Below are 24955 nucleotides of genomic sequence, written 5' to 3'. Positions count from 1 at the left end.
AGGAATTAAAATAATTTTATGTACTTACTACTAAGGTTGCAATGAATTCCAACTGAGACATCGGTTTACTTTGACATTTGAGAGTCTTCTTAAAATAAATAGCCTGATTGTACACTTTCTCTACCTACATGAAATAATTAGAATATGTTATCTTTTAAGCAGTTGTTCAGATCATAATATGATACCACAATACATATATTTAGAGAAGGGGGAGAGAAGGTTATTGGTTGACCTCAATTTTGATGATCAGTGACTGAAACAATCGATTGTAACTAATCTCTATATCCTCCCACCTAGTGCTGAAGCAAAGTTCGTTCCAAAGATTTTTTTTCCCTTAGAGAGTAAATTAGGTGAGATCGAGAAACTACAGTTGAAAGCAATCAGAATATATAAAAGAAAGAATGATGAACACAAAAAAACCAAATTTGTGATGGGTTTTTAACAAGACACAGCTATTAGGCAGATAGTCAAATAACATCCTTATGCTTGATCCTTCATTTAGAAACTGAAAACAACTTAATAAGCCATTAGAATGATCAAATACCACATTCTCTCTTGTTTACAACATTTCTCATTTATCACTAGTCTAGATCATTCTTAGTTCATATTCACCTGTCATTGTAATGTACCTCACCCATGGCAATGCTTGATATCCGCTCTTTTCAATGATTTTCAGATACCTGACCTACAGTAAAGAATTGCAACAAAAGAAAGTTGTTATAAAGTAGCAGCCTAAATCTAAATGAACAAAATGTAAATTCTCAACCATTTATTCAATGCATCAATTTACTTGTGGAGCTAAATATTTAAAAAGCATAATGAATTTCACTGAGGCCAATATAAATATAAGCAATGAGCTTGTTCTCATCAAAAATATAGAAGTGAACACACAAAAGGGTCCAACACTGTGATGACTTTTATGGAGTCAGTCCAAAATGACCTGAAATGACTCAAATTTCAGATAAGTTATAAATCATGGTAATGATCTAATGATACTCGCAAAAGCAATAATCTACATTTGTAAATTAAAGTTAAGAGATGACCTAAATTCCTGATACAGTAAAATATGGTATCTCAAATTTGACACAAATAGGCGCCCACTTTTCTGGGGTTGCTTCTTCGATAGTTATGCTAGAAAGGCTAAATTCAGTCCTCAATATGTATTCATGAATCAAAACCCACATAATAAGTCAATCAAGAAACTAAAACATCAGGGTCTAAAACCATGGTACTATTAACCATCTTTGAACAAGAAAACCAATGAAAGCTGCAAGATACCTTTCCACCAAGAAATGATTTTATTTTCCAAAGCAAAGCATCCCTCTCTGGGGAGTATGCAGAAGTACCCATTGATGTGCATACATGCGGTGTAGATGCATCAGTTGGTACTGGCAATTCAATTTCAACATTTTTTGCCTTACTGCAAAGTTAAAGAAAAACATGAGACAAATTAGCAAATACACAAAAATATCAATCATACTTAAACCATTCCCTGAAGCTAACATGTTAGAAAGATCTATCTAAACAACAGATAAATCAGATCTAAAATAGGCATACATAAGCCAAAGAGATAATTTGAAACCTGTGATCTTTGTATTGGCTGCGTGCTCTCACCAAATATTCTACCCAGCTTCTTGAATGCTTTTCTACTTGAGCTTCAACCCATATCAATAGCTTTACCTACAAAGTAATAAAAACATATGGTATGAAACCTACTTTAGAAGGATATCCTTCATAATAGAACTTCAAAGATTTGACAACAACTGCATTCTCTTGAATATATGAAAAAACCTGTGTGCTAAGTCTATAGTTCATAAGATCAAAAGTCCCATAATGAGGTATGAAGGATACAGTTCTATCATTTTCAAAACAAGCAAGACAAACGCACCTGACAGAAGAAATAGAAATTAGCATATGTCTTTTCAAGGGAAAAAAAAGACCAAGTACAACATCAAAGGAATTTGCAAGCACTTTAATATAAGATAAAATTGATAGTTTAAGGAATTGAATAAGATAATGAGCTTGATTGCATACTGATGAAACTTGATGTCATCCAAATCAATTGCTTTACCCTTCGATGCTTTACCTTGAGCTTCTAGTAGCACCTTATCATTGAGTCCAAGTTTACATTCTGGCATTCTGCTGAAAAAAAGTGAATCAAAATACCCTTGTCATTAATAGCTAGCTATGTAACATTTTAGTAGTCATGCTAAAAGTACATTATAAATAAATAAAAATTAGAGACAGCCACATTTTGCACAAAACAAGCTAAATTAACCATGAAACACAATCAATAATTCAATGCCAAATATTAAATCAAAAGTTATAAAGGTTTAATACTTATGGCATATGTATAAAACAAAGAAATCATTAGTGGTCAAACTACTTCCAACACTCAATAATTATATAAAATGTCTAAAGATATATACATATCAGTATTTTATTCTTTTTTTGTAATTTTTCATACTGTTTTATTTCCAAGATCAGCTATGGGGATCTAGCTTCAGCCTTGATATGGCAAGGGCACGGGTGTCTTGACCAAATTATTCCAAATACATCTATTATAGACCCGAGGAAGGCCTACAAACTGTATGAATTGGACTTGGTCTGGGTATGGGACCCAGTGCAGCATAATCTAAACTTCAACATTTGGTCATTATAATTTGACTTTTAATCTGTCACTCTAAACTCTCCAAGAAATTGGACTCTGTTCAATCATCCACCATAGTTCATTATTCTTCTATATTTGTTTTATTCTCGCTGAAGCATGTAATCTGTTGAAATGCAAATATCTAGCAATGAAGTTGGTTGTCTCATGACCAAAAAATTGTTATTTATTAAATCTTAACAATGAATATGAACATAATATTTGTACTTATAAAAATTGGACAATTTGTAGATTCTTTGTCTGATGGTAATTCATAATTCTACCACGTAAAAATAAACACAAGATGTTTATTATCTGAACTCTCATGCACCAATCCCATTCTTATAATATATGTCTATTTGTTTAGTTGTGTATAAGCATACATGGGCCTTTCAGCTTATTTCAAGGCATTCCACAAGTAGGGTACATATTTAAGAAAATAGGTGTGCAGTAACATTATAATGTTCTCCATGAACCTAGCTAGAGTTTATAGTGTTTCAACTTAGCATAGATTATGGGAAACAGTTCCATGTTTCCTCTTTGTAGTCTATTAGTTTTATTTCTAAAAGAACTCAATAATAAGATTATGCATGGGTTAGGAAAAAACTATCTCAAGTAAGCTCTCATCTTCAGCGCTCCAACCACATCAGATCGCACTATTTGCCCATTGCTACTCACAAGAATATTTACACTTTCTACTACATCCAAAAAGACCTTTAATAACAAATTAAAAGCACAAAATTAGTTAAATATCAATTTCCATATTCAAACAAAGCACAAAGTTAAATCTGGATTAGCCTTCAACCTCATTTTTTTTGTATTGTATTCCTTCACTTCACTAGCAAACTGCATTTGTAATAGCCATTGGAGGTCGCTGAGTGACTTTCATCTTGTAATCATCCATTTTTATGAATTCACTAAGAATCTTTGCCTCTATATATTGAGGGTACTCGAAATCCATTATTTCATCTAGTAGTTCATACTGCACAATGGGAAATAAAAGTGGTGAAATGATATACACATATTTTAAATTTTAAGTTCATGATAAAATATTCTCAAATAGTTCATTACAAGGAATTCTGAACCCTCAACCCTCTGTGGCTCAGATTAAAAATAGATTTGTACGCTCACAACAAAGAAAATTTTTTCTCTCAAAGACTCTTCTTCTAGCTCTTCAAAATAGTGCTTGAATACCTACAGAAATAACACACATGACAATCCAAATCTGAACCTAAAGTTGACACGTGAATCAGTTATTGCAACACACTAATCATAGCAGAAAACAAAGAGGAACATTAACAACTCTTGATTACTGTAATAACACCTAAATATGCATGCAATAGCTACAAATAGAAGAATTATATGCATACACTAGAATCCTTGGCTCTATAGGTTTAGTAAGTTCCCTAAATGTAGTGTTCCATTTAATAATTGAAAATAGAGCCTCAGACAAGAAATAAATTGTGAATGAGAAGTGTAGATTGTTGAACTTACATCCACAACTCGATGTAAAAATAATAGTAAGCTAGCTGCATTAGAGTTCTATCTTGATGCTGCCATAAGGTAGATATTGTTATGCTGAATCAACATGTAAGTCACCTCATTGTCATAGAGCACTGGATTTTGTAATGTGGGATCACCCTGTCCATGTAATTCCATCAAAAAACTTGTCAAAACACATATGTTGAAACCATCCTCACACATGGCCAATTCAGCCTTATAAGAGACAAGATATAAGAGAGGGCGATACATTTTAATGAATATATTCATACGAGACAATGTAATTTATGTGACATTGGCCACCTAAATGTCTTTAACTTTTAAGTAATTTGCATACCTCTATGTAAATATTCCATATATGAGAAGCTTCTTTGTACAACATTGCAATTTTTAACTTCATGATGCACATAGCATAGATGAGTCAACAGAAACTATAGTTTCTTGTGTTCTTTCCATAGTTTTAAAAGAGTTCTTATCGATAGATCCATGTAAGAATTTTATTCCTCTAAAAATGGTTTTATTACCAGTTTTAAAGAAAATGGACACAAACTAACTAAAGAATCTTCAAATCGAGGACTGGAAGTTACATTGATGCAGAGCCTTCTAATATCCCCTTAAGGAACCCTATTCAACTCAAGGATTCAACAATGTCTTGGAATCCACTCAAGGAACTAGAGTTCAACTCAAGGATCAATAAGAAGTCCTTGACTTAGTAGATCTCTTCCACACACCATACCCACAAATTCACTTCCTACCTCGTTACCACAATCTCTTATTGTATCAATTTCCTTCTAGGTCACCTAGTGTACCTAGCACCTCCATCATACCAAAATCCAACTCCGGCATCTCTCACTGACCCTAACACCTTAGACCATCTTATCATGGCCTATCTACCATTCTTCAACTCTTTACTAGCTTCCAACAACCCATCTTTCACCATTTCCTACTTTAGCCCTTCTAGGCCTGTCTAGTAGCCCTATCCTGCAAAAAAATGCACTTTCCTCTCTAACTCGCCAAAAAAACTAGTGACTTAGTCACCTTTTCAAATACCCTTTATGGTTTTCTTCAAACCTTGCAAATATCAATTTCTCAACTTGTGACTATTGCACCTTTCTATGGCTATCACTACAACAATTAGGCCTAATTAGCCCTTGCCTAATAAAGCAACTATGCTTTGCACACACACCCAACTCTCCAAACCTTGAAACAGTCTTAAGGCATCTAATAAATGATAGGATTCCACAATTTTTTTGACCCTCCATGCATTTCTAGACACCTTTTCATCAAACCCTCCCTTTAAGGGTTTCTAGCTTAGGGATTCCTAGAAAAGACCCTAAATCAACTCATAAAACCTTTCTATTGGCTCAAACACCTTTAAAAATACTCCCTAAAATGTTTTCAACACACATTTATCCATTCCAACCTCCATTTGCTCATATTCACCATGTGGTAACTTGCAAATGCACCTTCACTATTTGGTACAACAGTCACCCTGTTGTTCTTTTCTTTGTTCACTGTCACCTGCATCTTCCTGCATTAAAATCATAAAAACAACATATTCATACACTTAAGTGCCTCTCCCACAAGTTATAGTCCATTCATAGAAAGTGGGAGAGGCTTGTCTCCATTAATGACTACAAAACTATGACAATCAGTCACGTTCCCTGTGACAGCAGAGATTTCAAAGATAGTTTTTTTTTTTTTAAATAACTTACAAACTCCTTTCCAAGAGTTAACAAATCATGAAAATCTTTTCAAGGAGAAACAACAATAAATCTTGAATATAAAGAACTTTATTGGATTACCAAGTCAAATCTTGCAATTAGTATACTGTCACTATGACAGTGAATAGCAGATTTCTTTGATTTATTTATTTTCTTGTTACATACACCTCTCTTCAACTTCTGCCCTTGTGTCTTATAAAGACATTTCTTTTCTAAATGTTTTCCCATCTAACTAACTCATAAAACTGAACTAAAGCCCCCTTGGGTGCCAACTGCTCTTCTAACTGTCTTATAACAACAAATAGACAGTTTTATAACTTTTTTAACATCATTACCTTTGATTATCTTTTGTGACCTTTTCTCAGCTAAAGACTTATGAAAACTATAATGTCATTCCTAAATGACTCTAAAAGACCTTTTAAAACACTCTTCACACACCTATAACCTTAACTAACCCCATTCAAGCCTAAGTTGGCTTATGTTGCCAATGTTGGCAATTTTACAAGATCTTGCACTTTGAGTGCATTTTATATCATTTAGGGGCTTTAATAGCCTATTACATCATGTAAACACTACCATCCACCCATAACTCTTCCTAGGATACCCTAGGACTTCAAATGACCCCTTACATCATATTGACTCCCTATTTGTGCCAATTTGCCTATTCTTGGCAATACCTTACATTTTGTCAATTTTGTGAAATTTATTACATTTAATGGCTTTAATAGCCATGATTCATCATCAAATAACTCAATAGGTCTCCATTAGGCATTGATTGCCCTTGTACCTTCATTATCTCCTACATAGCTCCTGGTGTACCCTATAGGTTCATTTTTTCTTAGGTGCCCCTACACCATACATGGATTCAAATGAAGGATCAGTAAAATATGGATAGGAAATTGACAAGTATTAACAATGATACCTCCTTTACTACTTAGTAATATCAAAAGTGAGGTTCACCACTAAGTATTTTGGTTAAGTGGTGGTGGTGATGGTGTAGGGGCCAACAAGGTTCAAATAGCCACTAGGCCATCGTCATTGTAGGCTTGTGCCAATTTGCTCTCGGGGTTGAGCCTTAACTTTGTTAATTGTGGATGAGGTCCCCCATTTGTGGCCCACCAATCCATAGCTCCAGGTCAAAAGCATTTTTCTTGGGGTCGGAGTGTGTGTTGTGTTGTGTTAGCATCACTAATATGATCAAATCCTAATTCCCTTTGCTTAAAATAACCTCTTCGAAGCAGCAACATATTTAGATAACACAGTCCAAAGACAGTGTTGATCAAGGGTTTCCCTAGTTAATTATGATAATCATATCATTGGTGATAACATAGTCCCAAGACAGTGTTGAGATCTAGGGATGCAATAAAAAGGCTACAAGTTTAGAACTTCATGACAGTTCAAATCATGAAGCCTTAGATGCATAGGACAATAGTCTAAACATAGGACACAATAGATAATATTTAGTATCTTATTGAGTTTCACTTTGTTTTGAGAATAGTTTAATATTCTCTACTAAACAGGGCCAACCATGTGAAGGTGGAAGCTCATTTGGCCCCACCCCCCTCCCCCTAACATCACTCTACATTCCCCGTTAACATCTAACATTCATTCATTCTTTCAACAATTAATAAAATGTAACATTCAATCAATATCACATGATAACATTCATTAACACATTAGATTCGTAAACAGGCAACATTCATCAATATTTTGCATTAACACATAATTCATGAACATTCATTAGCACATAATTAAATTCATTGAGACATAAAATTCAGTCATTATCAATTAAGGTATGTAGATGACAATCATTTCTTCTTTTTCTTTCTATTTCTTTTTTCTATGTAAGCTCTAAGAGGAGCATCAGTGTCATCATCAATTCCCCCCTCATCAGTTGTTCTTTTCTTTGTTCTTGATGATCTCAAATTCCTATGCTATTGCAAAGGGGGGTCCTCTGCAATAACAAATAAAAGAGTTAAATTAAAAATAATTTATTATAATTGTTACAAGTATTTAATTATTTTAAATAACATAACTGTGGCACTCTTTACCTGATCTGACCACACCATTTTGTCTGGACTCAACATCAACATGCTCATGAACATCAACCCTTCGATCCTCTACAACTGCTATACAAAATGTTACGTTAATCCAAACACCAATTGCAATTACATATAAAAAATTTAATAGCAAATGTATACCTCCACCACTAGGATGCACATCATACGAACCTTCAGCATTCACAGAGTGTGTAGAAGGATTTTCAGGCTGCATTCCAACATCCTACACATTGTTATCATTGCTTGCTTGAAATAGATATACTCACTTTATATTGGAACTTAATATCAAATAGACTAATTGGTAAAGTATTCAATTTGAAATAAATTTCATTTAGCTTATTTACCTGTGGCTCAGATGCATAATTATTAGAACCTTCCACATTGATTTCAGCTCGTAGCCGTTCAGCCACGACTCTATAGCCTTGTTGGAAGCCAATTCTCTTATCCTCTTCTGTGAGGCATCTCTTGAACTCTGAGCCCTACATTTTTGTGTGGTATAGTGAATTTTACTTGCATTGTTTCATCAACCAATGAAGGGTAGTTAAAATATCAAAAGGAAATACAAAAGTTGTAAAAGTTGAGGATCAGGAGCATAGAAAAGCTAGTCTATCCTAGCATTTCCCATCACAATATATAAAAAAATTGATACAATTTTTTATTTACTAATACTTACAACTCGTGCTTGAAGTTTCAAAAAACCACCAGAGCCGAGCTTGTGTGTTCCATTCTTTTCTAGTCTTGCCTTTGTTGAATTTGATGTGTCAGGCAATCTATGAAAAGTTTGAAATATGTTAGATAATATAAATATAGAGGTTCATTAGTACATAATTACATTCTCAATAGTATCACATACCTTGGTGTACTCTCTACTGGTGTAATTGCATTTTTCTTGTTAGCTTTATACTTTCCATCCAAAATCAGAGCCTGCCACTCAGCCTTAGGAACATAGGGCAGATGCTCGTACCTAGGGTTATCTCGTAAATTTTTTTTGTACTGGTCCCTAATATACTTCAAACATAAACCAGCTTTTTCAAGAAGCTTGTTTCTCTCAAATGCACGAGGTCCAAAGAGTTGGGTCATGCTCTCTATAAGATCATCCTTCAACTTTTTGTCTTGGTTATTCCACCTTTTAAGTAAAAAAAAAATATGTTAGACTCATAAATGAAGTGAAGCTACCTTTAATATAGTTCAAGAAATGGATGAAAAGGAAAACTATTCTAGCAATGATATGAAATCAAAATAGTGGTTTGGGGTTTTAGTTAGGATATGATGTTCCACTAGGTATGCATGGTGGGCTCGAATATTCGCAAACACTCATCACCAAGTTTTTTCCAAAAACCATCATTCCCTGCAAAATAATCATGGGATCATTAGTCGATGAAGAGTGATAAAAAACTAAATTACTATTATATCACTATAGAATAATAACTTTAAAGTACCTAGAACTTTGGCTACTTTTAATGGAATGCTTTCATCGTCACTGACAATCAATATGACATCCTTCACCATTCCCGTAATAGGAACATAGGAACATCCAAGAAATGATGCTGCATCTCCTTTTGCAAAAATTTTCATAAGTCTTTGTCACGAAGTATAAACACATAACACTTAAACACATAACAAAAGAGAGAAAAAGAGGGATTTGTGTATAAATAGATGGTGCAACAGTCGATGCTTGTAAGTTGCGTGTTGTCAACTCAGTAGTCGAAAAGAGATTTGTGGTTGTCCTGGATGGAGGCGACATCGTCACAGGATCTAAAGCTGAAGAATAAAATTGTTAGAGCATGCATAAATATAGAACGCATGGACTAGCATGGACAAGATTGTTAGAGCATTAAAAAAAAGGATTGTTCGAGAATGTATTGTCAATGATTATGATAATTCCTATATATATTCAGTGGAAAATACAAGTGGGGAATGGAACATGCGATCTACCTGAACCACCTACAACAGCCTCATCATGGGAATGGGGCTCAAAATCATGCAAAAAACTCTGTAAAGACAACGCATCCATATTTTAATTAATGCCATAAAAGAGCATAACATAAAAACCATTATTGAACTCTTGTTATAATTAAAAATTTAATTAATACTTACTTTTAAAGTTTCAGAGGCATGCAACAATTCAGATGCCCTATCTTTTATTTCCTGAGTAGTAGGCTTAATGGTTGCCAAACGTATAATTTCTTTGCCAATTTTCTTTAGCAACTTTTTAATTGAACCGATCGGGTCATCGGTCTCTGCTAAATCAATATAAAAAGGGTCCTCCTCAGGGGCGGGCTGCTAAGGGACTGCAGGTTCCTTTCCCTCCCTCTGACCACTAGCCCTCTGTGACAACAATAGTATTAGTATTATCAAAATTACTCCAAAAAAATGAAGAAAACAACATTAAAAAAAAACATTTTGCTTCTATCTAGTTTGCACAACTACAATGAGTTTTACCTGCTCATGTGTAGATGAGCCAGGAACATCGCCAACATCCCCTTTGGGTAGTTGCTCCATATTGTGCCCTCGTGTCAAAGATCAAGTATAAAAATGTTAGCCAAAAATTTATTGACTAAATGGTATGTTCGAGTCATTGATTAGAAGTTGGTTTAATAGTATGTACCACCCCCATGATAGCAGGCTTGTTTGTATCTATGTAGTTCAAATTGTAATCAATAAGAAGCTCTTCTCCTGCACGTATTGATTTTATCGCATAGATGAATACACAATTTCCCTTGCGTGCCTCAAATATGAAATTGGGTTGCTTTATAGGTGACCCGGGTCATGTACTATTTATAAAACCCACAATATTCCCTGTTGCTTTTGGCCTTCCATCAATATATATAGACACACTTTTACTTTGATTATTGTCTTGTTGTTGTATATAATTTGCCGAGAGGGCATACCTATGCATACTTTTTTTATATTGAACAATATGCATCCAACTTTTGTAATCGTAACATGGTCCAACATACTCCATCAATTCAGAAACTTTTTTGTAAGACACCTTTATGCCATCCATAGAAAATAGGCCCAAACCATGTAATGATGATGGTGCTATGCGATATATCCTCTCGTTAACACAAAAATCAGTGTTTATTGGAGGAAGTTCCTTGGGTACCCAATGTTTCTGTAGATGTTGGTACCTCAAGGGCACCTCGATGTTGCCTTCCATATCATCATCATAAGAACATGACCCCCCTTGAGCAAGGAAAAATTTCATGCTTTTATTGAGTTTCCTTCTAGTCCTTTGACCTCTAGTTAATCTTCCTGTTCTAGATAAACTACATGTCTCACTTTCCTCTTCTATTCCTATATTTCCCTCACTCAAGGAAGACACTTCTGACAAATACCTATTCACTAGTACCTGCAAATGGGAGAAATCTTAGAAGAAATCAATCTTACTATTGATAAGTGTATTAAAGAGATTGTCTATAAGGAGTATTGACTTATACCTGTCGATCCATGAGACTATGCGGGATGCTCCTGAAAGGGGTTCAGTTCCCTGCAAATGTAATTCAATTATCGTGAGCATAATCACATCATAATCATAATCACATCCATCATAAGCATCACATAAAAATTAAAAAAATTAAAAGGTACACAATATAACACTTAAATCAGGCTCACATTATAAGCCTACTAAGGAAGTAGGCATAGTGAAGGGCTAAGCACTTATATTATGTTTTCCCTATGAATTTTATTCTAGGTACAACTCCCTTTTATAGATATTTAATGAATTCCCTTTTCTAAACTAAACACTTACAAATTCTTTTGACCTAAAAGAAAATAAGGCTCAATACATTTATGTATCAATATGTGTTTTAAATAGTTTTATTTAATTAAATTAGATTAATAGTTAATTTAGATTAGCAATATTCTATTTCTAGTTGAAACTTGTAGCTTTTAAATAGATAATGAATAAACTATGTAACCATATAAGAAAAATATATTTCTATCAAGAAATGAATATTAAATAGATTAAGGATTGATGGCATACCTCTAAATTTCATCATCATCATCCTTGTCGTCATCATCATCATCATCATCGTCATCCTCCTCCTCCTCCTCCTCCTCATCATCATCATCATCATCTTCACCATCATCATCGTCATTGTCATCATCATCATCAATATCAACATCATCTTCATCATCATCATCAGTAGCAACATCTACATCATCTTCTACTTCTTCGGTATCTTCTTCTTCCATCGCATTATACTTTATTGGCCTTCCTCTCGGTTCATGTCTAACAACAAATGACCAACCCGGTTTATGTGGAACCTCTGAGTAAAATACCTGCTCACATTGGCTTGGAAGAATATAGGGCTCATCCCAACTAGCTCAAATGACCTTGTATTAACCATTGTAAATCCATTATCATGTTCAATAACAGTTCTATTAGGATCATTTGGATTAAGTCATAGCCTGTACCATTTGACAAAAAAGAGTACTAATTTGAAGGAACTAAAGTCACACTCAAGTATATCATCCAAAATGCCATAGTATCAATTTTTAGACTCTCGAGGATGTAAGTCGTTTCTAGATGAAATATTAGTCACTTGAAAGACTACAATTATTCCTGAATCACAAGTTTTCTTCATGTCATCCAACACTTTGATGCAAAATTTTTGACCATTACAGAACAAAGCCTTGTGGTGTTTAACCTGCAATAATATGTGAAACATGTCAAAATTATTGTATCATGAGTTGATAAACATACGGGTAATTAATAAATTTGTACGTACCTAGAAATCTCTTAAACCACGTGCTAAATCTATTTCCCTTTGCATAACATTGGAATCTCCATTACTATGAGCTTCTTTAACCAATGAAGATACACCTTCCCATGTTAATGTCTGACCAGAATGTTGACATCATTCAATCCATACCGTCATCCAATAAAGATTGTTTGCAATATACAAGTGTAGTGCATCCCACTCTCGAGCACCTGTACAAAAAAAAAAATAGACAACTTACAACAGATTTATTTTGAAGATTAAGAAATAATTTATTACAATAACATCTTATAATTTATTACCTCTCACTTTCCTCAATTTACCTTTCCCCATCAAGTACTCCCCTTCTAATTTTTTAAAAGGCTCGAGATCCTAAATGCGATCTACACAGATATTTGATGCAAACTTAAGAAGATATTCAGTAATGTACACCATAGTCAGGTATACCCTATATCCCTCTACCATAAAACCCTTAGGATGTGCTCCTTTTTGAACCAAATCCTTCAAAGATTTCAAGGGCCTCTCAACCATCCACATTGACCTAGTGTGTACAGGTCCACACAATTCAATCTCCTCAACTAGGTGTATGAGGTAGTGTTCCTGTGCATTGAAAAAAGTTGGAGGTAGACACTTTTGCATTTCACATAGTAAATGAGGAATTCTTCTCTTCCAATATTTTATATCTTCTTTATGGATTTCTTTAGATGAAAACCACCTACATTAAGAGATTCAAGTCACAAAAAATATATAGATACGAAACTTTACAAAATAATATACAATAGATTACATAGAAAGAAAAAAAAATCACGAATATAATAAATATATACAACAAATTGAATAGATATTATTGCTTACCTCATGTATTTTCCAAGATCGTATATCACTTGTTTGATGTTATTGTTGAAGGGCTCTGGGAGAGATAGAGGAAGCACATACAACAATAATTATAAACCAATCATTTCATTTTTTTCTAACATAACATAACGAACAGTACACGTAGTTTATGAATATATTGTATATACAGAAGAACATAACTTACCTTGATGAAAGTATGCCAATCATGTGTTTTGAGCCTTGGCCCAAATTCACTTTTTTTTTATATGAAATTGTTTATGTTCGTAGCAAATCCTGTGGGAAATTGAATTTTTCGTATGACTTCTTTTATGGCATCACTTTTCTGCTCCGTTAATAACCAAGGAAGAGCACTTATATTAATCTAATCTTTATTGCTATTTGAGTGAATGAAATTCTTCAATGCATGATTGGATTCATGAATGTCATTACAAATTTTGACAATTTTTTCTTTGTCACGCCTTCCATCCAATATTTTCCACAATGTCTCTGTTATATTCTTTCCAATATGCATAGAATCAAACAAATGCATAATTTGTAAGTGTTTGTAGTAGGGCAACCTACTAAATTGTCTGGAATAGCTTTTTAGTCCCTTTGGAAGGTTGTCAGTACTGCCTTGACGACCTTCATGATCATCAATTACACAATTAGTAAACAAAAATCACAATAGAAATATATAAATTACAAACATAAACCATTAGGTGGAATGACATTACCTCGACGATTAATTCTATTATATTCCAACTTCCATAGGCGAGGTGTCATTCTTTGTGGCTTTGATGTAGTCTCTTCTTTCCCATTGAAAAGATGTTTTTTCATACTTCGATACTTATGATTCCTGTGGAGGAAGTGTCTACACTCATCAAACACCTACTTTCCTAAACTTTTTGAATGATGAGATTTCATCTTTGGACCACAAAATGGACATGCAAATTTTCCCTTTGTTTGAAGACCTACAAGATAATGATATAATTGGATTATTAAATATGTTGATTTTTATAATTAGAATTATCATGCGCAACTTGAATTCACTATAACATACCACAAAAATGTGTTAGCCCTGGGGCATCATGTATTGTCCATGTACTTAAGTATTGCATGGAATTGAAATTGTCTTTGTCCTATTGGTCTAGACACGTTATACATAATGACACCATTCCATAACTCCACCAACTCATCGATAAGAGGCTCAATATATACATTAGATTAAAAAATATACAATTTTCATATTGGAGCACGTAGCTATAACTCGTGCAACGGCCTTCTTGCTTAGCTATAGAAGCTCTCCAACAATCAAATTATACAAGCTACAAGGCCTAACAGCAATTTCAAAACATATAAGCTACAAGGCAAGACATATTACATGACATGGCAAAAGGAACAAAATTTACAAGCTTTAGCAAGACATATTAAATGGCATCATAGTGCTAGAGAGATCACAATTATATGAGTCAAACATAGTCATGAAAAAACACATAAATTAGTTATTATATGCAATTAAAAGATATAAAGTTAGATAGGGACATCCATAGGGCATATTGAAGAAATGAAATGGTCATATAGATTTCATATGGGATTTTGAAGATGATAGTGTTCAAAGGCAAAGAATCCATTCATATAACCATAGTGACATTAAATGTTTAAGCATGGAAAATCATCAAATACCAAAATAGAGCAGCAATAAATCATTAGTAATAGTATTTACTTGAAAGTTTCTAAAGCCTTTTCAAAAAATCGATTTTGTTCCTATTAACTCTTAAATCATTTGCTTTCATTTCTGTGATGATACAATAGCAAGCAATGTTATTTAGAATTAGATTCAACAAACCTTAGCAGTGTAAATAGCCATCTCCTCTAAACTAGACTCCAGACACGAAGGGGCATTCACATACTCTTCCCCTAAAGGTATCCTGAAGAACAAAAGCCACTATTCTTGAGTTTGTAAATTGCACCTCAAGATGAATGAAGCTTAAAAGGAATGAAAATTGTTTTCATACATTTAAATTAGGATGCAATATTTATTCATAAGTATATACCTTGCAAGCACTTATAATTGCTGTTATATGTGTTGCAAGAAAAGAAGAAGTTTCAAGATAAGTTTACATTGCTGTTATATGTGTTGCAGGAAAAGAAGAACTTTACATTGCTTTAACTTTTCCATTGATGAGTATCATCTAATACTTTTAGCAAAATTTTCCCAAATTTTTTTTTATCAATTTTGCCTCTCCATAATTATACTTATTAAATAAAATAAACCACACAATTATCGTTTAGTACAGGAGAGTTATGTTCATATGTTAAGAGACAATTCATTTTCTGTTATGAAAATCTGGGGATGCCAAATGCTCTCAAATCTATTATATTCACTTTTGTTCTAATTTTATTATAGTTAATTTCAATGTAAATTAAGGTTATTCTTTTTTTCAAGAATGATATTAAATGGTTTGTCACAGGTATGTGCTTCATCACTTGGTGAGATTTCTGCTAAGGCTCAATTAGATGAGAGAGCAATGATTGAAGAGGCTTCAAATTCTATAGCTGCTGACATGCCAACCATTTGTCCAAGTTCTATTGAGGAACATGATGAAGTAGAGAAACCAGAGTCTTCAAAAAAACCAAAGGAAATGAATGAACTACTTGAGGAAGATAGATGCCAGTTAGGTAAGGTTGACTCTAGTGAAAAAAGAGTTGAAAATTTTGAAACTCCCGTGCAACAAGATATAACTAAAGAGGTTGAGATGCACCTGGTGGAAAAGTAGGAATCTCCAACCATAGTTCAATCATCAATTGAGATCCTGTCTCGGAGTGATGATATTGTGAAGCAGCAAGAAGAAGGGTTGCTAATTATGGAGCTGGTTGCTGGAGCTGATGCTAATGCTTCTGCTTCTAAAGAGCTCGAGTCTCAAGGGGTACATTCTAGTGTTGATGTTCATAATGAAAAAAACGTGATAGATAATAGTGATATTCAATGGAACAGTGATATTCAATGTAACAATGATATCAACAATGCTTTAAGACAGTACACATCTCTTAGATAGTGAGATATCAATAAAAGACAGTGATGCTCAATAGATGTCACTGCTATGACAAGAAAGGTCTTTTATGTTATAGAGATCTTGAAGATGATAAGAGTAGTTAGGAGCAACATTATGAAGAGTTGTGACAAAAGGAAAGAAACTAAGAAATGAAGACAATATCAAAGGCACTGATGAAAACATTGAAAGAATGTGATAGCTATTAGAGAAGATACGAAGCAGATGAAATACATTTTTACACAAATGTTTCCAGTATAGGAGTTCTTATAATAGTTTTCCATTTTTATTAACTTTCATTATATAAATGAAGATCTATCTAGGCTACATTGCTTGCAAAGAAAATCTTTATGATTCTGGTAAACTTACTATTAGTAGTTGGGTAAGAATGGCACCTTACATCAAATGTAGGATGATTAGGTTGATCTAGACATCCATGGAAAATATTGTGACTCAGAGGGATTTTACATGAATATTAGGTCCTAAATGATATTTACCACTATAGAATTTTGACAAAAAAGTGATGGTCATGACAACTCAGTCAAAAGGATGTTCAACAGAGCATAAGGTCTCATGAATATTATAGCAGTAAGAAAGAGATAAAAAAGGCACATGTCTTAGAGACAAAGATACAAGTTTGTCTAAGAGCAAAGCATTACATAAAATAAGATGAGAACATTTTTGTTGAAAAGATGAATATTGAAATCTAAAAGGAAAGCCCAAAGAATGAGAATTCCAATGCAAAATAGTGATCAACAAATTAAAGGACAGCAGTAGTCAAGAATCATGCAATTAAGATAGTAAAAAGAAAATTAATGGACAAGAGCCAAGTCATTAAATGGTGCTCATTCAAAGACGAACACAAGTGCTACAAAAGACTAAAAACAGTGAGAAGGAATTGGAGATATCTTGAGCAGAGATCAATCAAAAGTCATCAAAATTAGTCATTGTTATCTAGGAACAATGTTAAAGGACAGTGATAAAGAAATACAACATTCAAGGATAGTGATGAAGAAATGTTGACACACTTTTATAAGTATGTTCAGTGAGCACAGATCAATAATAATGGTAAATGTTGAAAATAACAAAACATATATGTCATCAAATGGAATCCATAACAATGATGACGAGATAGTGAGATGGACTGTTATAGAAACTCAGAGATGATAGGACATGACAAGATGTACATTTACCATTGTCTAGAGGAGCATCATCATTAGAGGTTACAAAAGAACTATCAACAATATTATGAGTAGATTTAATGACATTAAAAAAACATGATTGCAATTAATTTTAGTGAAGAAGAAGATCAAAACTATGATAAATATTAGAGAGCATGACTCATATGATGAGGGGCAAAAAGAGAGATAATTTCACCTTTTTATTAAAGGTATTTAGAGTGTTTGCAAGGTGATTCACTATCCTTGGATACATTCACTGCTTTTATTTGAAGGATATTCACCATATAATGATCATCAATTTACTGTCTTGTCTAAGGGATCCAAGCACTAATGTCAAAGACCATTTAACTGTTAATAATGGTACAACACTTTTGGTGAAGATACAATATCTGCGATTGTATGAAACGATGCTCTTGGTTACACAAAGTAGACCTAGAAATGTAGTAAGAATATTATGATGGCCATCAGAAAACAAAGAGCAGTGAAGTGGCCAAGGGTAGAAATAATGTGTGTACCATATAAAAGCAACAATAATATATGTATAAGAGAAAAAATAGTGATCAAACAATGTAAGGAAATATCGAGCAGATACACATCCAAATAGCGCTACTGCAATGCAAAAAATAGTGACATCAAAGAGAAAGATAGTGGTGAATATACATGCAAAATAGTGATTAATGTTATGAATAAATTATAAAAAATGAATGTGAATAAAAATGACATGGAAATAGTGAGTAAATAGGAATATCGATATCAGAGGATAGGAAGATTGAAAACAATAGTCAGAGAATAGTAATATAGCAAAATTGGGTACATTATCTGGTTTTTGAAGTTCTTGATTGGAGGGGTTTAGATAATTGGCCTATTAAGTTTTATGCTACTCGAGTTGTACTTCCTAAGAATCCTCCTTTTAAGTTCCAACCAATGTGGCTTCATTTCATGGCTTCGTGGTTTTGAGATGGAAGCCTGCCAAATGAGCATATGATAGAATTAAGAAATTGCAATATGTTTAAATGGCATATCAAGAAATGGTCATGTATTGGTAATATTTATGCTAGGAAGAGGTAGGCACAAGATCGTGTGTTGTCACTTACAAAAATTCAAGATCTTGTATTTTCATAGGATTTGAGTAGAGAGGAGTCTCAAGTTGTTTGAGAACTTAAGTAAGTAATGAGAACTATTTTTAGGAAGTAGAAGGTAAGGGTTGATTGGCTTTAGGAAGGAGATACGAATATAGTCTTTTTCTATAATAATGTGCAAACTTATAGTTAAAATAGGATTTATATATCTACTTTGGTTAATTTAGATGGAATTTATCTGATCTTTTCATATGTTTTGTCTCAAAAAAATCTACGCGGTACTATTTAGATGATTCATCCCTACTAAGGATGAGGGGAATGATGCAAAGATCGGTAAGGGCTCTTTATCAACTATTAGGCAGTCTTGCCAAAAGATGAAATTGCAATCCAAACCGACAATGTTCCTTAGGGCTACTAATGGCTCACATATACAAATACAAGGACTCAACTTCACGAGGGTTCTACTATGGTTTCCAAGGTCCTCAAACACCTAACCCAACCCAAAAAGTTCACTCACCAAGTTAATGGTTATAAAGATTAATTTTAGCTTGTAAACATTGTTTCAGGTTTACAGTTTTTTGTTCTCTAAATAAATAAACCCTCTATGATCAGGTAGTTGGAGCAGGAAAACATCAAATGCTTGGAGTGTATTTGCAGTGTTCATGTTTAATACTACTAGCTGCATCAGTGCTCTTGAGTTCTATTTACATCTTTGCAACTCCAATCCTGAAGCTACTATGGTAGGAGGAGAATGTAGCAAATCTATTAGGAGAATATGCACTTTGGATGCTACCAAAACTGTCTGCCTATGCATTAGGTTTCCCAATGCAAAAGTTTCTTCAAGCATAGAGAAAAGTCATGGTAATGGCTTGGATTGCCTTAGTGGTGTTGATGTTTCATGCATTTCTGAGCTGGTTATTAATCTTCCAAGTGGGTTTAGGGTTCGCTAGAGTAGCTATTACATCAAACATATCATGGTATATTATTGATATTAGTCAGCTTTTGTATATAGTTTACTTTTTCCAAGAGGCTTGGAAAGGGTTCTCCTAGCTTACTTTTCATGATCTATGGGCTTTTCTTCGAATTTCAGTGGCTTTGAGTGTCATGCTATGGTTAGTAGCACAATCACTCTTTCTATTTTGTGTTCTAAACTCAATTTCTGGTATAAACCCTAATTAGGATATGCAATGATGGGTAATTTTAAAAATGAAAAAATTCAAGTTTGATGAATAATCTATTTGGTAAGGAACTCCTCCACAAGTTTGTTTCAAAAATCCAACTTTTTCCTCAAATGCAAATTATATAGTAGCAATGGACTCAGATCTGGGTATTTCATAGGTGAAAATGTTTGTTACCAAATTGGGCATCTCATGGTGTATATGGTTGTTTAAACCTATAATAAGTTACAATAAGTAGTTAAATGTTCTCCTTTTGATAGTTCACTTTTTTCTATTTACAACATGATTTTGAATGGATGGAAAACCATGATCTTTGTCAGTTTCAATGTTGGAATTACATATGAATTATTCTTATAGTATATATTCTGTGATGAGTGTTAGGTCATTGGGCGTTAATAACATGATACTGGCTGTGATAGAAATAATTACACTGAATTCGCCTGACCAATCAATCAAAATATGTTACTGGTAGTGTTGTATACTCAGAACCTGTGTATGAATGTAACTAATTTATCATTTAGCAATAAAACTAATTTATCATTTAGCAATAAAACTTCCACCCACACAAATTGCTAAGTTGTGGACATTTCTCACCTGTAGAGCTTGATAATATACCCTTCTCCAAATAAATATAACGTAAAACATCGATGCACGTACCCTTCTCCAAATGCATATAACATACGCAACAACCCCTAGTTTTGTAGGTAAGTTTGAGGGTTTTTGAATGCAGAAGAAGTTGGAATGAAATCAATGACCTAATTTAGTGCTAATTAAGTTTTATTTGGGTTTGGGAGATTGTGAACACAGATGAAGATGAGGATGAGCCGACACAGCTCTCCCTTCCCAAAGTTTGTAGAGAGATGTTTCTCCTTTTGTTCTTTCTAATAATTCTCCCTTCAGTCTTATGTGATTACCGATGGTCTATCTGCAACAATGCCTCAACTTTCATGGAGGGGAGTGCATACTCCACAAACTTGGATCGAGTAACTGCTGATTTGTCTTGCAATGCACCTCAAAGTTCAGGTTTTCAATGTTTGAAATGGCATATAACGTGACTTGATATGCTGCAAAAGAAAACCCACCGAATGACCAATGCGGGCTTCTTTTTTTTCAATTATAGCCTGACAACGTCGCAATTGCGACACCTACATTGCCTGATGTCGTAATTACGATGTTGTTGGGCTATAATTGAAAAAAAAGCCAAAAAAAATAACATTTTCTCGCCGTCACAAATTGGCATCGCAAACTGACCCCTAATGTATTAGTGAATGTTCATGAGCACCTCAAATTGGAGCATCTCCAAGGTGCCATAAGCATGTTTGGGCTATGATATTTTGATGCTTGTAACTCAGAACTCATGAGGTCTGTCAAAGAAATATTAGATGCTAAAGGACTATGATATTGATGCCCACAATAATCTCTCTCAGTTCTGGGAGATTCAATTTTATTCAAAATTTGCACAACAATCTTGGTTAATGCCAAATCTCACAGTGTTCCTTACTGAATTGGTGCACGAATGCACAACTTTTGAACTGTTCATTATGACATCATTTTGTCAGTACCATTATCCCTAGATGTCTAGATGAACCCTTGTGACATCACTATTTTGACCATGGAGATCCTAGAATGTTTATGAGCACTCCAGACCATAGCATCTCCAAGGTGTCCTAAGCACATTTGGACTGCAATATTCTGATGCTTGCAACTCAGAACTCATGAGGCCTATCAAAGAAATTTTAGATTATAAAGGACCATGATATCCATTCCCACTATAACCTCTCTCAGTTCTAGGAGATTCAATTTTTAAAAAAATTCGTACAATGATCTTGGTAATTGTCAAACTTCACAATGCTCCTTAGTGAATTGGTCCACCAATGTGAAAATTTCAAATCATTTGTCATGGCATCATTTCATTAGCATCATAAGCTCCTGAAGGCTAGGTGAACCCCAATGACACCACTATTTTGACCATGGAGAGCATAGAACATTCACAAGAACCTCAAACTAGAGTGTCTCCAAGGTGTCTTAAGCACGTTTGGGGTTTGATCTTCTGATGCTTGTAACTCATAACTCATGATTCCTATCAAAGAAATGTTAGATGTCAAAGGACTATGATATGGATGCCCATAATAACCTCTCTCATTTTTGGGAGATTCAATTTTTTTTGAAATTGGCACAACGATCTCGATTGATGCCAAACCTCATAGTGTTCCTTAGTGAATTGGTGCACAAATTTTGAACCATTTTTCATGGCATCATTTCATTGGTGCTGTTAGCTCTAGATGGTTGGGTGAACTCCAATGACACCAATTTTTTAACGACAGAGGGCCTAGAACATTTGTGAGCACCTTGAACCAGAGTGTCTCCAAGGTGCCCTAAGCACATTTGGGCTGCGATATTCCAACGGTTGTATCTTAGAACTCGTGAGGCCTATCAAATAACTATAAGATGAGAAATGATTGTGATATCAATTCCCACAATAACCTCTCTCCATTATGCAAGACTTAGTTTTGTTTAAAATTAGCACAATGATCTTAATCAATGCCAAACCTTACAGTGTTCCTCAGTGAATTGGTGCACCAGTGCACAAATTTTGAACTATTGGTCATGCATTGGTTCATCACTATAAATTTCATGAACACCACACATCAAAGTGCCCACAAGGTGCATTAAGAACATTTGAGCAATGATCTTTGAGAGTCGTAACTGAAAGCCCTTGTTATTTTGTTTGTTCATTATCTTCGTGGTTAGTTGGATGCTGAAAAATTTCAAGGGCTTGTCTTCATTTCTAGCTATATTTTCTTAAGGAGGGATTTTGGTTTTGGTGTTACTTAAATCTTTGGAGGAGTTCAATTCTTTTGTATTGGTGTGATATTGATTTCATAAACCATGAAGAAGATTCTAATGAACAAGACTACACTGAATAAGATTTCATATACCATAGACAAGATTCCAATGAACGAGAATTCAATTAAAATAATCTAATGAATATTATTAAAATAAAGAAGATTTCATACACTATAAAAAACACATGTGCAATGATTCAAAATAATATAATATATGAAAATACATAATCATATATAAATTTGATGCAAATGTATGTCAAAATGTACATCTATATACAAAATATGGCACATGCCATCAAAATACATCTTTGAAATCAAAGTTTATACATAAAATATGGCATATGCCATCTAAAAGTGTTCCCTAAGGCATCCCTAAAAAAATACTATATATCCTAGGCTACGTGAGGATCATTAAATTGGAGTCTCCTTGATGCACTCTTTGAGCTCTCTAGCTCCTATATGAACAAAAAAGACAAAATCCAAGTCAGACTAGTTAATTAAATTATTTGTACATATAAAATATAAATTTACTCAAAGGAATATTGATCAATAATGAGGGTAGCTTTATTTACCTCTCCATGCCTTCCTCCTCCGCTCAGGAGTCCTCACATATGTCCTCCACAAAGCACATACCTTGCTATGTCTGACCTAAACATGTTTTTATGGTTGTTAGATTGATCTAATACTTAAAATATGATGTTATTAATGATAACATAATCAAGAATTAAAATTCAAATTTACCTCCTATTATCTCTGATTAGTAAATGTCGGTTGAGTGAGCAAAATACAAAGCCCTGCTGATATCCCTCCATTACATCAAGTGTTTCCTATGATAGTTAAAAATATAGTTTTTAAAATAATAAAAATCTTTTTTATTATAATCTAAGAACATTAAGATAAGTAACAAATAAATGATAAATATACATACTATAGGGCTTTCGCTACGAATGGGAATTCCCAAGGGCCTACGATGGTGAATTTGGGTATGTACATCATTAGAGGCCACCTCCTATAAAATAATATTTCATTAGTACAAATAACTAAAAAGTAAATAAATAAATAAATAAATATATATATATGTATATATATACATATGCATACATATATATATATATATATGTATCTATGTATATGTACATATATACATATGTATACATATGTATATACATATATGTATATATATGTATATATATGTATACATATACATATATATACATATATATACATATATGTACATATACATACATACATATGTATATATATGTATATATATGTATACATATACATATATATACATATATATACATATATGTACATATACATATATACATATATATATATATACATATATGTACATATACATATATACACATATATATATACATATATGTATATGTATACATATATGTATATGTATACATATACATACATATACATACATATATATATATATATATATATGTATACATATGTATATATATATATATATGTATACATATATATACATATATATATACATATATATACATATATATATATATACATATATGTATATATATATGTATGTATATGTATGCATATATATATATATATGTATACATATATATATACATATGTATACATATATATATATGTATATGTATGTATATGTATACATATACATACATACATACATACATACATACATATATGCATTTAATGAATTTAAAACGTATTATTACCTTCCCCTTGTCAATGGTCGATGGTGCAACCCCCTCACACTTTCCTCCACTGTCAAGTGAAACCTGCAAGAGAAAAAGAAGATGAGAAATCATGTAAAATACAATATCAAACAAGAAATTAATGATTAATCAAATAATACTTACCATAGAGGTCTAATGGCCAAATGAAATGGCCGAAAGTGTGATAACATCCAAATCTCTCATCTCCTCCTCTACCATTAGCTAGACATAAATGGATCACATAATGTACATAAGTAAGAAGTTATAATTTTAAAAAATATATAAATATTGATTTTAAATAATTAACAATGCTATGACAAATCAAATTTATAAACTTATCATAATAGAAGGAATTCATGTCTTTGCCTGCCCCTCATCTCTTGTAGAAGTTGCGGCTATCTCAGTAGCCAT

The 24955-nt window shown here is 33.2% G+C and overlaps 1 pseudogene; it reads right to left on the bottom strand.

Annotated features, from left to right (window-relative positions):
• Window positions 1-586: 586 nt before the first annotated feature.
• Window positions 587-24955, bottom strand: LOC149551195 (AP-1 complex subunit mu-2-like; annotated as a pseudogene).

The sequence above is a fragment of the Cupressus sempervirens genome, chromosome 6 (genome assembly GCF_028749045.1).
Source record: "Cupressus sempervirens isolate cs-2001-9-10 chromosome 6, ASM2874904v1, whole genome shotgun sequence".
NCBI lineage: Eukaryota > Viridiplantae > Streptophyta > Pinopsida > Cupressales > Cupressaceae > Cupressus > Cupressus sempervirens.
Note: the sequence above shows the minus strand (reverse complement) of the source record. Positions and strands in the feature narration are given on the sequence as shown.